Genomic DNA, 14,850 nt, shown 5'->3' on the forward strand with positions numbered 1-14,850 from the left:
AAGATATGGAAGTTAAACAACACACTCTTAGAAAAACAGTGGATCAATGAGGAAATCTCAACAGAAATCAATAATTACCTTGAAACTAATAAAAATGATAACACAACATATCAAAACTTATGGGATAAAGTAAAAGCAGTATGGAGAGAGAAATACATAGCCATAAACTCATACATCAAAAAAGAAGACAGAGCTAAAATTGAAGAACTAATTGAACAATTGGAGGAATTAGTATAAAAACAACAAACTAACCCCAAAGAAAGAAGAAAAAAGAAAGAAGTAAAGATCAGAGCAGAACTAAATGAAATAGAAAATAGGAGAGCACTAAAAAAAAAAGAAAAGAAAATGAAGAGCTGGATCTTTGTGAAGATCAATAAAAATGACAAACCCTTAGGTAGACTAACAAAGAAAAAAAGAGAGAAGAGGCAAATACACAAAATAAGAAATTTGAAGGGTGATATCACCACTGACCCCATTGAAATAAAGACTATCATAAGAGGATACTTTGAAAAACTATATTTCTACAAGAAAGACAATTTAGAGGAAATGGACAAATTCCTAGAAACACATAAGCAGACTACATTGACAAAAGAAGAAATCAATGATCTCAATAAACCAATCACAAGTAAAGAGATGGAATTAGTCATTAAACCTCCCAACTAAATAGAGCCCTGGGCCAGATGGCTTCCCAGGTGAATTCTACCAAACATTCTGGAAAGAAATAACACCAATTTTGCTTAAACTCTTTCAAAAAATAGAAATGGAAAGAACATTGCCTAAATCATTTTAGGAGGCTAACCTTACCCTAATACCAAAGCCAAACAAAGACACCACAAGAAAGGAAAATTACAGACCAATGTCTCTAATGAACCTAGATGCAAAAATCCTCAACAAAATACTTACTAATCGTATTCAACAACACATTAAATGAATTATACACCACGACCAAGTTGGCTTCATTCCTGGTATGCAAGGATTGTTCAGCTAAGAAAATTAATTAATGTACTACACCCCATAAACAGATTGAGGGAAAAAAAATCACAGGATCATACACTAGGTGCAGAAAAAGCATTTGACAAAATATAGCACCCTTTCTTGATAAAAAGATAGGAATAGAAGGAAACTTTGTGAACATAATAAAGGGTATATATGAAAATCCCACAGCTAACATCATTTACAATGAAATCCTAAAATCTTTCCATCTAAGATCAGGAACAAGACAAAGATGCCCACTATACCCCTTCTATTTAACATTGTGTTAGAAGTACTTGTTCGAGAACTAAGGCAAGACCCAGATATAAAAGGAATCTAAATAGGAAAGGAAGAAGTAAAAATTTCACTATTTGCAGATGACATGATCCTATACATAGAAAGCCCTGAGAAGTCTAAAACAAAGCTTCTAGAACTTATAAATGAGTTCAGTAAAGTTGCAGGATATAAGATCAATGCACAAAAATCAGTAGCATTTCTGTACACTGATGATGAGCAATCTGAGGAGGAAATCAAGAAACAAATACCTTTTACAATAGTAAATAAAAAAATCAAATACCTAGGAATATATTTAACCAAAAATGTAAAAGACTTATACACAGAAAACTACACAAAACTGTTCAAGGAAATCAAAGAAGACCTAAATAAATGGAAGAATATTCCCTGTTCATGGAGAGGAAGAATAAATATTATTGAGATGTCTATCTTACCAAAACTGATCTATAGATTCAATGCAATCCCAATAAAAATCAACATAGCATTTTTTAATGAACTAGAAAACCTAAGTATGAAATTTATTTGGAAAGGAAAGAGGCCCTGAATAGCCAAGACATATTGAAAAAGGAAAATGAAATTGGAGGAATCACACTACCTGACTTCGAAACATACTACAAAGCTACAGTAGTGAAAATGGCATGGTATTGGCACAAGGATAGACACACTGGCCAATGGAACTGAACTGACAGTTCTGATATAGATTCTCATATATACAGTCATCTGATATTCAACAGGGCATTAAACCCACTCAACTGGAAGAGAATAGCCTCTTCAACAATGGTATCTAGAGAATTGGATAACCAAAAGCAAAAGAAGGAAAGAGGATTATCTCACGCCTTATACAAAAATCAACTCAAGATGGATCAAAGACCTAATGTAAGAGCCAAGACCATAAAGAACTTGGAAAACAATGTAGGGAAGCATCTACAGGACCTTGTAATAGGAAATGGCTTCATGAACTTCAGACTCAAAGCATGAGCAGCAAAAGAACAAATAGATAAATGAGACTTCCTCAGAATTAAAGCCTTTTGCACCTCAAAGGAGTTTGTCAAGAAAGTGAAAAGAAAGCCTACACAATGGGAGAAAATATTTGGTAACCATATATCTGATAGGAGACCTACATCCTGCATATATAAAGAACTCCTATATCTCGAAAATAAAAAGAAAAACAACCCATTTGAAAAATGGGAAACAGACCTGAACAGATGCTTCTCTAAAGAAAAAATACAAATGGCTAGGAAGCACATGAAAAAATGCTCAAAATCACTAGCTATTAGGGAAATGCAAATCAAAACTACAGTGAGATACCATCTTACTCCCATAAGACTGGCAGCTATCAAAAAAACAGAAGACTACAAGTGCTGGAGAGGAGGTGGAGGAATGGGAACACTCATCCACTGCTGGTGGAAATGCAGAAGGATCCAGCTATTCTGGAGGACAGTTTGGCAGTTTCTCAAAAAGTTTCCTATAGGTTTTCCATATGGCCTAGCAATTCCACTGCTGGGTATATACCCAGAAGATCTGAAAATAAGGACACAAACCAAATATATATACACACCAATGTTCATTGCAGCCTTATACACTATTGCCAAAAGTTGTAATCAACCAAAATGCCCATCAACAGATGAATGGATAAATAAAATGTGGTATATACATACAATGGAAAAATACTCAGCTATCAGAAGGAATACAGTACAAACACATATGTTAACATGGATGAATCTTGAGGACCTTGTGTTGAGTGAAGCAAGCCAGGCATTGAAGGACAAATACTACATGAGCTCTCTGATATGAAACAAGCAAAGTGAGCTATCTCAGAGAGGTAAAGACTGGAAGATAGGCTTAAGGGAATTTCAGGGGGAGAGGAAGGTTGTGAGCTGATGCCTACATGGGTGAATTCTATGATAAGCTGGAGTATTTGTACAGGGAAGGGATAAGATTGAGTCATAGGGATACCTTTGGGTGGGGCTTTGTGGGCAGCTAGGGTTGGGAGGATGGGTCAGATGACCCAAGGAATTGCGGGGAGAGCTGGGGGGAACCATTGAATACGGAAGAATGTCAGGTATATGGTTGAAACTATGCTGTTGAGAAAACTCTTTAGAAAATAAAATAAGGAAGGATCATGTGTTTAAGGTGCTTAATGGGGGGTGGCTCTGGTACAGGGGCAAGCTTCCAAGGAGTATATGAATGCTCATTTTGTCATAGTGTGTTATATCATTGGGTGGAGACCTGTACAATGAGTGTGAAGGTGTACCCACATCCTGGGGAGACCTGATGTTCCTAAAGAAGGGAATTGTGTCTCTTGAGAGGATCGCTGGCTCCCAATTATTTAGGACAGACTAGTATGTCAAGCCCTCAGTATTGCTGCAGTATCTATTAATCTGGTTCCTCAAGTAGTGAAGATTGAGTGTCATGGTGTGCCCTGAGAGGAGGGAGAGAGAGGTATCACATGGATGGAAGCAGGGCAGCTGGGGGACAATGGAAGTGCTCCATAGATCATGCAATGATGGACATGTCAACTTAAATCTAAAATATATGAAAGTCTATAAACTAAAATGTAAACTTTAATGTAAAACATAAGGAAACTAAAAATTTAGAAATTTGTACAGTCTAAAATATAAACAATAATGTAAACCAAAATGGAACCATGTTTGATAGCTATGTTTCAAAATTTGTGCATCAGCTGCAGCAAATATAACATGAACATGTAAAGAGATCATTGCTGGGCAAAGGGGAAAAGGGTTTGATGTTGGATATCTGGGAGTCCTCTATATTGTGTATGTGAATTACTGTCATCTAAAACTTTTTGAAGACAAAATTAAAAATTAGGGAAAAAAAAGGAAACGATGTAGACACTGATGAAGAAATGAAAGTGTCTTGCCACTGTATATACAGGGCATCACCTATTAGAGTAATGAAAGACAAAACATTAGAAACAAAGCTTTATAATATTTTTCATTTTATTAATATACCAATTTATTCTTACTTTATTTTAGTATTTCTAAATTACTATGTATTCTATTTCTAAACTTTAAACCCATCACTGTATTCCAATTTCCTATTAATTGAATTTGGCAATATATTAGGATTCATTGTTGAAGAAGTTTTGGACCACAGAGAAGTTCAACTATGGCAGGGGAGGAACTCTGGTGTGGAGTGTTATTGATGGGGGGCACATTGGTGGGGGAAGTTCTCCAGGGCATGTATATAGGGAACATAAATATGTTAGGATATATGTTGGGTATTTTTATAGTAGTTACAGTTACAAACGTCAACTGAGGGAGTGCTGAGTTCCTACCCAGGGGAGCTCTGTCACTTTCCCCAATGGAACAACAATAACCCCCCAAGTGCAATGGCAAAGATCAACAAGGAAGGATGGTCTAAAGATGAGCCCTTGATACTGATGACTATGCTTAGGAGCCTGTGTGCCTGAAATATGAAGTAGACCTAGAGTTGCAGAGAAGAAGAAATAAAACTTTTGATATTTATAGATGATATGATCTTATACATAGAAAGTCCTGCAAAATCTACAACAAAGTTGCTAGAGCTAATAAACAATTTCAGTAGCATGTGAGGATATAAGATCAACATGCAAAAATCAGTGGTGTTTCTATGCACTAGTAATGCAAAATCTGAGGAGGAAGTCAGGAAAAAATTTCCATTTACAATAGTGACTAGAAGAATCAAATAGGATAACCTTAATGAAGGGTATAAAGCACTTGTTTTAAGAAACAAATGTGGTTTAAGTGATTGGGCTTCCATCTGCTACATGGGAGGTCCCAGGTTTGGTTCCCGGTGCATCCCAAAGAAAAGGTAAACAGACACAGAGAGTTCACAGTAAATGGATACAGAGAGCAGACAGTGACCTCAAATATTGGGGGTGGGGATAGAATAAATAAATTTTAAAAATCATTAAAAAAATCCAAAAAGAACAAGAACAAAAACAAACAATGGATTGCTAAAAACAATTTTTAAAAAAGACCTAAATAATTGGAAGAACATTCCATGCTCATGGATTGGAAGACTAAATACAATTAAGAGGTGATTTCTACCCTCATTGATATACAGATTTAATGCAATCCTGATAAAAATTCCACCATCATTTTTAAGCAAATGGAAAACATAATTATACACTTATTTGGAAGGGTAAGAGACCTCTGAATAGCCAGAAATATCTTAAAATCTAAAAGTGAAGTTGGAGAACTCTCAGTTCTGGACTTTAAATCATATTATGTAGCTACAGTGGTAAAAACTGCATGGTACTGACATAAAGATAGACACATAGATCAATGGAACCAGAATGATGGTTCAGAAATAGACCCTCACATCTATGGTCAAGTGATTTTTGACAAGGCTATTAAACCTACTCAGCTGGGATGGAATAGTCTATTCAACAAACGGTGCTGGCAGAACTGGATATCCATAGCCAAAAGAAAGAGGACCTCTAACTCACACCTTATGCAAAAATTAACTCAAATTGGATCAAAGACCTAAATATAAAAACTAGAACCATAAAACTCCTAGAAGAAAATGTAGGAAAACATCTTCAGGTCCTGGTGGTAGTCAGTGGATTCTTAAGTCTTACACTGAAAACACGAGCAACAAAAGAAAACATGGATGAAAGAACCTCCTCAAACTTAAACACTTTTGTTCTTCAAAGGACTTCATGAAGAAGGTGAAAAGACAGCTCATTCAATGGGGGAAAGTATTTGTAAACCACATATCTGATAAGGATTTGATTTCTGTTTTTTTTTTTTTTTAAAGTCCTTTTCTTTTTTTTGTGTGTGTGTTTAAAGTGGTATTTTTTTAATTGACTTTGTAATAATATTACATTAGAAAAATATATGTGAGGTCCCATTCAACCCCCCCACCCCCCCTCTCCCCCCCCCCCCCCAACAACACTTGTTCCCATCATCATGACACATCCATTGGATTTGGTAAGTACATCTTTGGGCACCTCTGCACCTCATAGACAATGGTCCACATCATGGCCCATACTCTCCTCCATTCCATCCAGTGGGCCCTGTGAGGATTTACAATGTCCGGTGATTACCTCTGAAGCACCATCCAGGGCAGCTCCATGTCCCAAAGATGCCTCCACCTCTCATCTCTTCCTGCCTTTCCCCATACCCATCGTCCACCATGTCCACTTTTCCCAATCCAATGCCACCTCTTCTATGTGGACATTGGATTGGTTGTGTCCATTGCACCTCTATGTCAAGAGGAGGCTCAGATTCCACATGGATGCTGGATGCAATCCTCCCATTTTCAGTTGTAATCACTCTAGGCTCCATGGTGTGGTGGTTGTCCTTCTTCAATTCCATCTTAGCTGAGTGTGGTAAGTCCAATAGATCAGATTGTAGGTGCTGGAGTCTGTTGAGGCTCAGGACCTGGCTATCACATTGTCAGTCCAGAGATTCAAATCCCCTAAATATATCTTAAACCCCAACATTAACTGCACCTCCAGCACATTAGCATGAAAGTCTTATGAAGGGAGATCCCATCTGAGTCCAGATTCATCACACATAAACACCATTTCCAAAGAGGGGCCATCTGCCCTGGTAGTTAACCCCATCGGCCATGACCATAACTCCCATGGGTCTCTTTAGCCCTCAAAGGAACCAATATCTGGGGGTTGTATCTGCTTTATCTGTCTCTCTGACTCTGCTCAGTTGTGCATGAGGGCAATCCTTCTGCCAGCCTCCAGACTCTTTTTTAGAAACTCGTAGCCATATAAACTCATTTCTCCTTTCCATTTCCCCCTTACTTTAGGTCAAACAGCATTTTAAAGTCATGTTATTTTATGTAGACATGGATATTCTGCTGATCTGCATTGAACCTTCCGTATAAGGTCATTTTCCAGTTGCATCATCAGTTGGTAGTTGATAGTGGTCCCTCGTTGCCAGGGAGGCTCGTCCCCGGGTGTCATGTCCCACGCTGGGGGGAAGGCATTGCATTTACATGCTGAGTTTGGCTTCGAGACTGGCCACATTTGAGTAACATGAAGGCTGACAGGAGGAAATTCCCAGGCACAATGTTGCTCTAGGCCTTGTTCTTTTTTTTTGGTTTATCAGCTCACAAGCATAGTCATTAGCATCAGGGGCTCACTGTTGAACCCTCACTCCCTCCCGGTCCCTGCCGCTGTACCTGGGAGACTGTCGCTGCTCCCCTAGGGACCACGACAGAGCACCACTGGCCAGGAACCCAGTACCCCCCCTGCTGTGGTTTTTAATTGTTGCCACTATGAGTATATCCAAACATTACCATGCACCCTGGACATATGTTCTGTACAGCTCCCTGTCAGCCATATATCACCTGTCATTGGTATCCCATACCAGTATCCCTCCATTGCCACTGTTGAAACACTCTGTGATCCAGAACTCCCCGAAATTTGAAGCCCAATATAATGTCATGGTCCCTTACTAGGGAATGGCATATAGCGATGGGTTTAAAGGATAGATAAAGAACTTGGATAAAGTTAGATAAAGAACTTAGATGAAGAATGTTGACTTGAAAAAATTCCACATCCTATCTTTTTCTTTCTTTTTTTTTTTTTTTCCCCCCTAATTATTCAGCTTTTCTTCACAGGAGTCCTAGACCACAGCAATGCATATATATAATATACAGTACTCCCACACATCCACCAGAAAACCTTTTCCCTTCCACAGTGATACTCTTACGCCCTATTCATATCATATTTACTTGAAGTGATGTACAGAGTCTGAGACATTAGCTTTCTAACGAGGTGACATCTGTGCTTACATTATGGTGCATACTTTAGGATACACAGTTCTTTACATTTTTAGTTATCCTATGTTTTACATTATGGTTTACATTATCAGTCTGTCATCTCCTATATGTTATGGTGTAATATTACATGTTTTATATCCATCCTTGTGTACTCTCAAGAAACTCCTCTCTTACCCCCCATTTACTTTGGTTCCACACATTTAACGTCCATTTTCCCTTCCACCTTGGTGCCCACAGTGACAGCCAACCTCCGTTTCCTGAGGAGCCACTTCCAGAGATAGATGGAATAGTGTTCAGGGCCTAACTTGCTCAACTGCCCCAATGCCCTGGGAGCCACCCTTTCTCTCGAGGGATACAGTTCCCTCTATTTGATGGCATTAGTCCTCCCCAGGATGTGGGTCCACCCCCACTCTCACTACTTGGGTTTCTACCCCATGGTGTCACCCACTCTGGCAGAATGAGCATTTAGACATTCCCCAGGAGCCCGTCCTGCATCAGACCCTCCCCTCCGAGCATTCTAAACAGGTAACCCTCTTTATTATATTTTGATATGATTTTCTCGGCATTTTACTCTCCACCAACACCTGACCCTCTCCTGTGTTCGTATGCTACCCCTCCCTCCCCCCACTTTTGGGCAACGTTACCCATCCGTCCCTCCCCAGCCACCCTCAAACCCGCAAAGCCCCAACCAAAGGCAACCCCTTGCCCCCCTTTTATCTCTTCTTTGTGTTCATACTTACCACCATCTCGTCTTAAATTCCACCCCTGCAGACATCGGCTCATATCCTTCCTCCACCCTCCGATTTCCTGTAAGCCTATCGTTCAGTCTCTTGCTATCTAGGGCAGCTTGTTTATTTCATATCATTGAGGTCATGTAGTATTTGTCCTTCAATGTCTGGGTTGCTTCACTCAACATAAGGTTCTCAAGATTCATCCATGTTATCACATGTGTTTGTAGTGTGTTTGTTCTTACAGCCGAGTAGTATTCCATTGTGTGTATATACCACATTTTATTGATCCACTCGTCTGTTGATGGGCATTTGGGTTGATTCCAACTTTTGGCAATAGTGAACAATGCTGCTATGAACATTGGTGTACATATATCGGTTTGTGTCCTTGTTTTCAGTTCTGCTGGGTATATACCCAGCAGTGGTATTTCTGGGTCATATGGCAAATCTATGGCTAGTTTTTTGAGAAACCGCCATACTGTCCTCCAGAATGGTTGGATCCTTCTGCATTCCCACCGGCAGTGGATGAGTGTTCCCCTTCCTTCACATCCTCTCCAGCACTTGTATTCTTCTGTTTTTTTCATAGCTGCCAATCTTATGGGTGTAAGATGGTATCTCATTGTAGTTTTGATTTGCATTTCCCTGATAGCTAGAGATTTGGAACATTTTTTTCATGTGCTTTCTTGCCATTTGTATTTCTTCTTCAGAGAAGTGTCTGTTTAAGTCTTTTTCCCATTTTTTAAATGGGTTGTTTATCTTTTTATTTTCAAGATATAGGAGTTCTTTATATATGCAAGTTATAAGTTTCTTATCAGATATATGATTGCCAAATATTTTCTCCCACTGTGTGGGCTCCCTTTTTACTTTCTTGACAAACTCCTTTGAGGTGCAGAAGGCTTTAATTTTGAGGAAGTCCCATTTATCTATTAGTTCTTTTGCTGCTCGTGCTTTTGGTGAGATATTCATAAATCCATTTCCTATTACAAGGTCCTGTAGATGTTTCCCTACACTGCTTTCTAAGGTTTTTATGGTCTTGGCTCTTATATTTAGGTCTTTGATCCATCTTGAGTTGATCTTTGTATAAGGTGTGAGATGGTAATCCTCTTTCATTCTTCTACATATGGCTATCCAGTTCTCCAGACACCATTTGTTGAATAGGCCACTCTCTCCCAGTTGAGAGGGTTTGGTGGCTTTATCGAATATTATGTGGCTGTATATGTGAGGTTCTATATCAGAGCTTTCAATTCGATTCCATTGGTCTATGTGTCTCTCCTTATGCCAATACCATGCTGTTTTCACCACAGTAGCTTTATAGTATGTTTTGAAGTCAGGTAGTGTGATTCCTCCAATTTCGTTTTTCTTTTTCAGTATGTCTTTAGCTATTCGGGGTCTCTTTCCTTTCCAAATAAATTTTGTAGTTAGTTTTTCTAGTTCCTTAAAGAAGGCTGCGTTGATTTTTATTGGGATTGCATTGAATGTGTAGATCAGTTTTGGTAGGATAGACATCTTAATAATGTTCAGTCTTCCTATCCATGAACAAGGAATAGTCTTCCATTTATTTAGGTCTTCTTTGATTTCCTTGAACAATCTTGTATAGTTCTCATTGTATAAGTTCTTTACCTCTTTAGTTAAATTTATTCCTAAGTATTTGATTTTTTAATTTACTATTGTGAATGGTATTTGTTTCTGGATTTCCTCCTGATCTTGCTCATTATTGGTGTACAGAAATGCTACTGATTTTTGTGCATTGATCTTATAACCTGCGACTTTACTGAACTCATTTATGAGTTCTAGAATCTTCATTGTAGATCTCTCAGGGTTTTCTATGTATAGGATCATGTCATCTGCAAATAATGAAATTTTGACTTCTTCCTTTCCAATTTGAATGCCTTTTATTTCTGGTTCTTGCCTCAGTGCTCGAGCAAGTACTTCTAAGACAATGTTAAATAGGAGCGGAGACAGTGGGCATCCTTGTCTTGTTCCTGAGTTTAGAGGGAAGGACTCTAGGATTTCTCCATTTTAAACAATATTGGCTTTAGGTTTTTCATATATACTCTTTATCATGTTCAAAAAATTCCCTTGTATTCCAATCTTTTGGAGTGTTTTTATCAAGAAAGGGTGCTGTATTTTGTCCAATGCTTTTTCTGCATCAATAGATATAATCATGTGATTTTTTTCCTTCAATCTGTTTATATGGTGTATTACGTTGATTGATTTTCTTATGTTGAACCATCCTTGCATACCTGGGATGAATCCCACTTGGTCGTGGTGTATAATACATTTAATGTGTTGTTGAATACGATTAGCAAGTATTTTGTTAAGTATTTTTGCGTCTAGGTTCATTAGAGAAATTGGTCTGTAATTTTCCTTTCTTGTGATGTCTTTGTTTGGCTTTGGTACTAGGGTAAGGTTGGCATCATAGAAGGAGTTGGGTAATGTTCTTTCTGTTTCGATGTTTTGGAATAGTTTCAGCAGGATTGGTGTCAGTTCTTTCCGGAATGTTTTGTAGAATTCACCTGTGAAGCCATCTGGCCCTGGGCTCTTCTTAGTTGGGAGATTTTTAATAACTGATTCTATCTCTCTGCTTGTGATTGGTTTGTTAAGATCATCAATTTCTTCTTTTGTCAAAATGGGCTGCTTTTGTGTTACTAGGAATTTGTCCATTTCCTCTAGATTGTCATTTTTGTTGGAATATAGTTTTTCAAAGTATCCTCTTATGATAGTCTTTATTTCTGTGGGGTCAGTGGTGATATCGCCTTTCTCATTTCTTTTTTTTTTTATTTTTTTATTTTTTTATTTTTTTATTTTTTTTTATTTTCAGATGTTATTGTTTTTTTTTTATTGACTCTCATTTCTTATTTTGTGTATTTGCATCTTCTCTCTTTTTTTCTTTGTTAGTGTTGCTAAAGGTTTGTCAATTTTGTTAATCTTCTCAAAAAACCAGGTCTTGGTCTTGTTTATCTGTTCAAGTGCTTTCTTATTTTCTATTTCATTTAGTTCTGCTCTTATCTTTGTTATTTCCTTCCTTCTTCTTCCTGTTGGGTTACTTTGTTGTTGTTTTTCTAATTCCTTCAAATGTGCAGTTAGTTCTTCAATTTTTGCTCTTTCTTCTTTTTTGATATATGAATTTATGGCTATAAACTTCCCTCTCAGTACTGCTTTTGCTGCATCCCATAAATTTTGGTATGTTGTGTTATCATTATCATTTGTTTCAAGGTAGTCATTGATTTCTTTTGAGATTTCCTCTTTGACCCACTGTTTTTCTAAGAGTGTGCTGTTTAATTTCCAAATCGTGGTGTGAAATCTGGGCTTCTGTCCCTTGCAAATCTCCAGCTTGACTCCACTGTGGTCAGAGATAATGTTTTGTATGATTTCAATCTTTCTGAATTCGTTCAGCCTTTCTTTGTGGCCTAGCATATGATCTATCTTGGAGAATGATCCATGTGCGCTTGAGAAAAATGTATATCCTGCTGTGTTTGGGTGTAGCAATCTATATATGTCTATTAGATCGAGCTCCTCTAATATACTATTCAGATGTTTTGTTTCTTTGGTGATTCTCTTTTGAGATGTTCTGTCCAGAGTTGATAGTGGTGTATTAAAATCCCCCACTATAATTGTAGATGTATCTATTCTTTCACTTAGTTTTTCCAGCGTTTGCCTGACGTATTTAGAGGCACCCTTGTTAGGGGCATAGATATTTATGATTGTTCGATCTTCTTGACAGATTTTCCCTTTCACTAAAATGTAGTATCCTTCTTTGTCTCTCACAATTGTTTCACATTTAAAGTCTATTTTGTCTGATATTAATATAGCTACTCCTGCCTTTTTTTGGTTATTGTTAGCTTGTATGATTGTTTTCCAGCCTTTCACTTTCAATCTCCATGCGTCTCTGGGTCTAAGATGTGTCTCTTGTAGACAGCATATGGATGGGTCATATTTCCTTATCCAATGTCCCATTCTGAATCTTTTGATAGGTGAGTTTAATCCGTTGACATTCAGTGTTATTACTGTCAAGGAATTATTTGTGTTAGCCATATTTTGATTGGATTTGTGTTTGTCATATTTTGTTTGTATATTATTTTTTGCCTTTTTTTTTGTTGTTGTTGGTCTTATACTCTCCTCCAATTTTGCCTTTCCTGTTTTTTCCTTTCTTCCTGCAGAACTCCCTTTAGAATTTCTTGAAGGGGAGGTTTCTTGTTGGTATACTCTTTCAGTTTCTGTTTGTCTGTGAATATTTTGAACTCTCCATCATGTTTGAATGCTAGTTTAGCTGGATAGAGTATTCTTGGTTGGAAATTTTTTTCCTTTAGTACCTTGACTATATCATACCACTGTCTTCTTGCCTCCATGGTTTCAGAAGAGAAATCAGCACTTAATCTAATTGAGCTTCGCTTGTATGTGATGGTTTTCTTTTCTCTTGCTGCTTTTAGGATTTTCTCTTTGTCTTGAGCATTGGATAATTTGACAAGTATATGTCTTGGGGTGGGCCTGTTGGGGTTTATGACTTGTGGAGTGCGCTGTGCTTCTTGGATATGTATATCTGTCTCTTTCAGTAGATTTGGGAAGTTTTCAGCCATTATTTCCTGCAACACTCCTTCTGACCCCTTTCCCTTCTCTTCACCTTATGGAATACCTATAATACGTATGTTTGAGCATTTTGCATTGTCATTCAGGTCCCTAAATCCTAATTGGATTTTTTCTATCTTCTTATTGACCCCTTCTACTATCTGTTTGATTTCTGATGTACTGTCTTCCACATCACTAATTCTCTGCTCTGTCTCTTCTAGTCTGCTGATATTTGCTGCAAGTGTATTTTTGATTTCTTGAACTGTGGTGTTCATTCCCATCATATCTGTTATGTTTTTGCGTATGTCTGCAATTTCCCCTCCAAGTGATGTCTTCATGTTGTTAACCTCTTTCATTACTGCATCAAATTTGTCGGTGATAAATGTTCTGAGATCTTTCATTGCTTGTGCCAAGTTTTGCTCCCCTTCGTGATTATTGGTTTGTTGACTGGATTCAGCCATGTTTTCCTGATTATTGGTTTGGTTTGTAGATTTTTGTTGCTTTCTGGTCATCTTTTTATTTTGACGAGTTTAATCAGTTCCTTAGCTTCTTTGTCTGCTCTTGGAGGTTAATTAGTTGTTATTTTTGCATAGGTGTTATATCTTCTCTTTGTCACTTTTTTCTTCTTATTCTAGTTACTTGTTGTTGGTTAGGTTCACTTTAGAGGAAAGTATTAGTGTTGGGGAAAGGCAATTGTGTAAGCAAGGGAAAAGTGTAAAGTAATATTGGTGATGTATGTTAACAAAGCAAGAATATGAGATCTGGGAGGATGGAGGTTAGATTCATGTAGATTGTATAGAGTTATAGCTGTAGGTAGAGTACCTTTTATGAAGTAGATGACTGAATATGGGAGGAATATGGTATGAACTACAAAGCTATTGTTTTCATGAGAGAGGGAAAAAGAAAAGAAAGGTAATAGTTTCAAGTGTGGATAACAGACAGAAAACAGAACAAAGGTATTAGAAATTAAGAGTTAGACACTTTGTGGATCAAAGAACGGGAGGTGGGGGATGGAATATAGGAGAGACAGTAGATGATAGTGGATATCAAGATGCAGGGGAAGGGGGATAGTGTAGGTAGCCTAAATCAGTTCACACAGAAATGAGGCAGTGGAGGATGGGAAAACCCAGCAAATGTGAGGTGTTCCCTGTAGCACCTATTGTATACTTGAATTAAAATAAAATAAGTGGAAGATGAGGGACAAGAGGGAAAGAGAAAACCGAAAAAAAAAAAACTAATTATAATAAAGAAAAAAAGAAAGACAAGAAGAAAGGAAGAAAGAAAAAGAGGATGGGCAAACAGTGGGGAACAGATAGGGGGAAGAGAGATACAGGTATACACGTGTCACAATTGCAACACTATCTAAAACAACAACCAAAAAACCCCTAAATAACTGTATAAAAAAAAAGGACTTTGGGGGACACACTAGGAGAAAAGACTAGGGGATAATGCAATATTAGCAATCAGGGCGTCAAAAAGAGTAAAAAATAAGATAAAGTGAAAATAAAAACAAAGCAATATGAACCAATAAATATAAAAC

Source organism: Dasypus novemcinctus, chromosome 7 (assembly GCF_030445035.2).
Source record: "Dasypus novemcinctus isolate mDasNov1 chromosome 7, mDasNov1.1.hap2, whole genome shotgun sequence".
NCBI classification, from domain to species: Eukaryota; Metazoa; Chordata; class Mammalia; order Cingulata; family Dasypodidae; genus Dasypus; species Dasypus novemcinctus.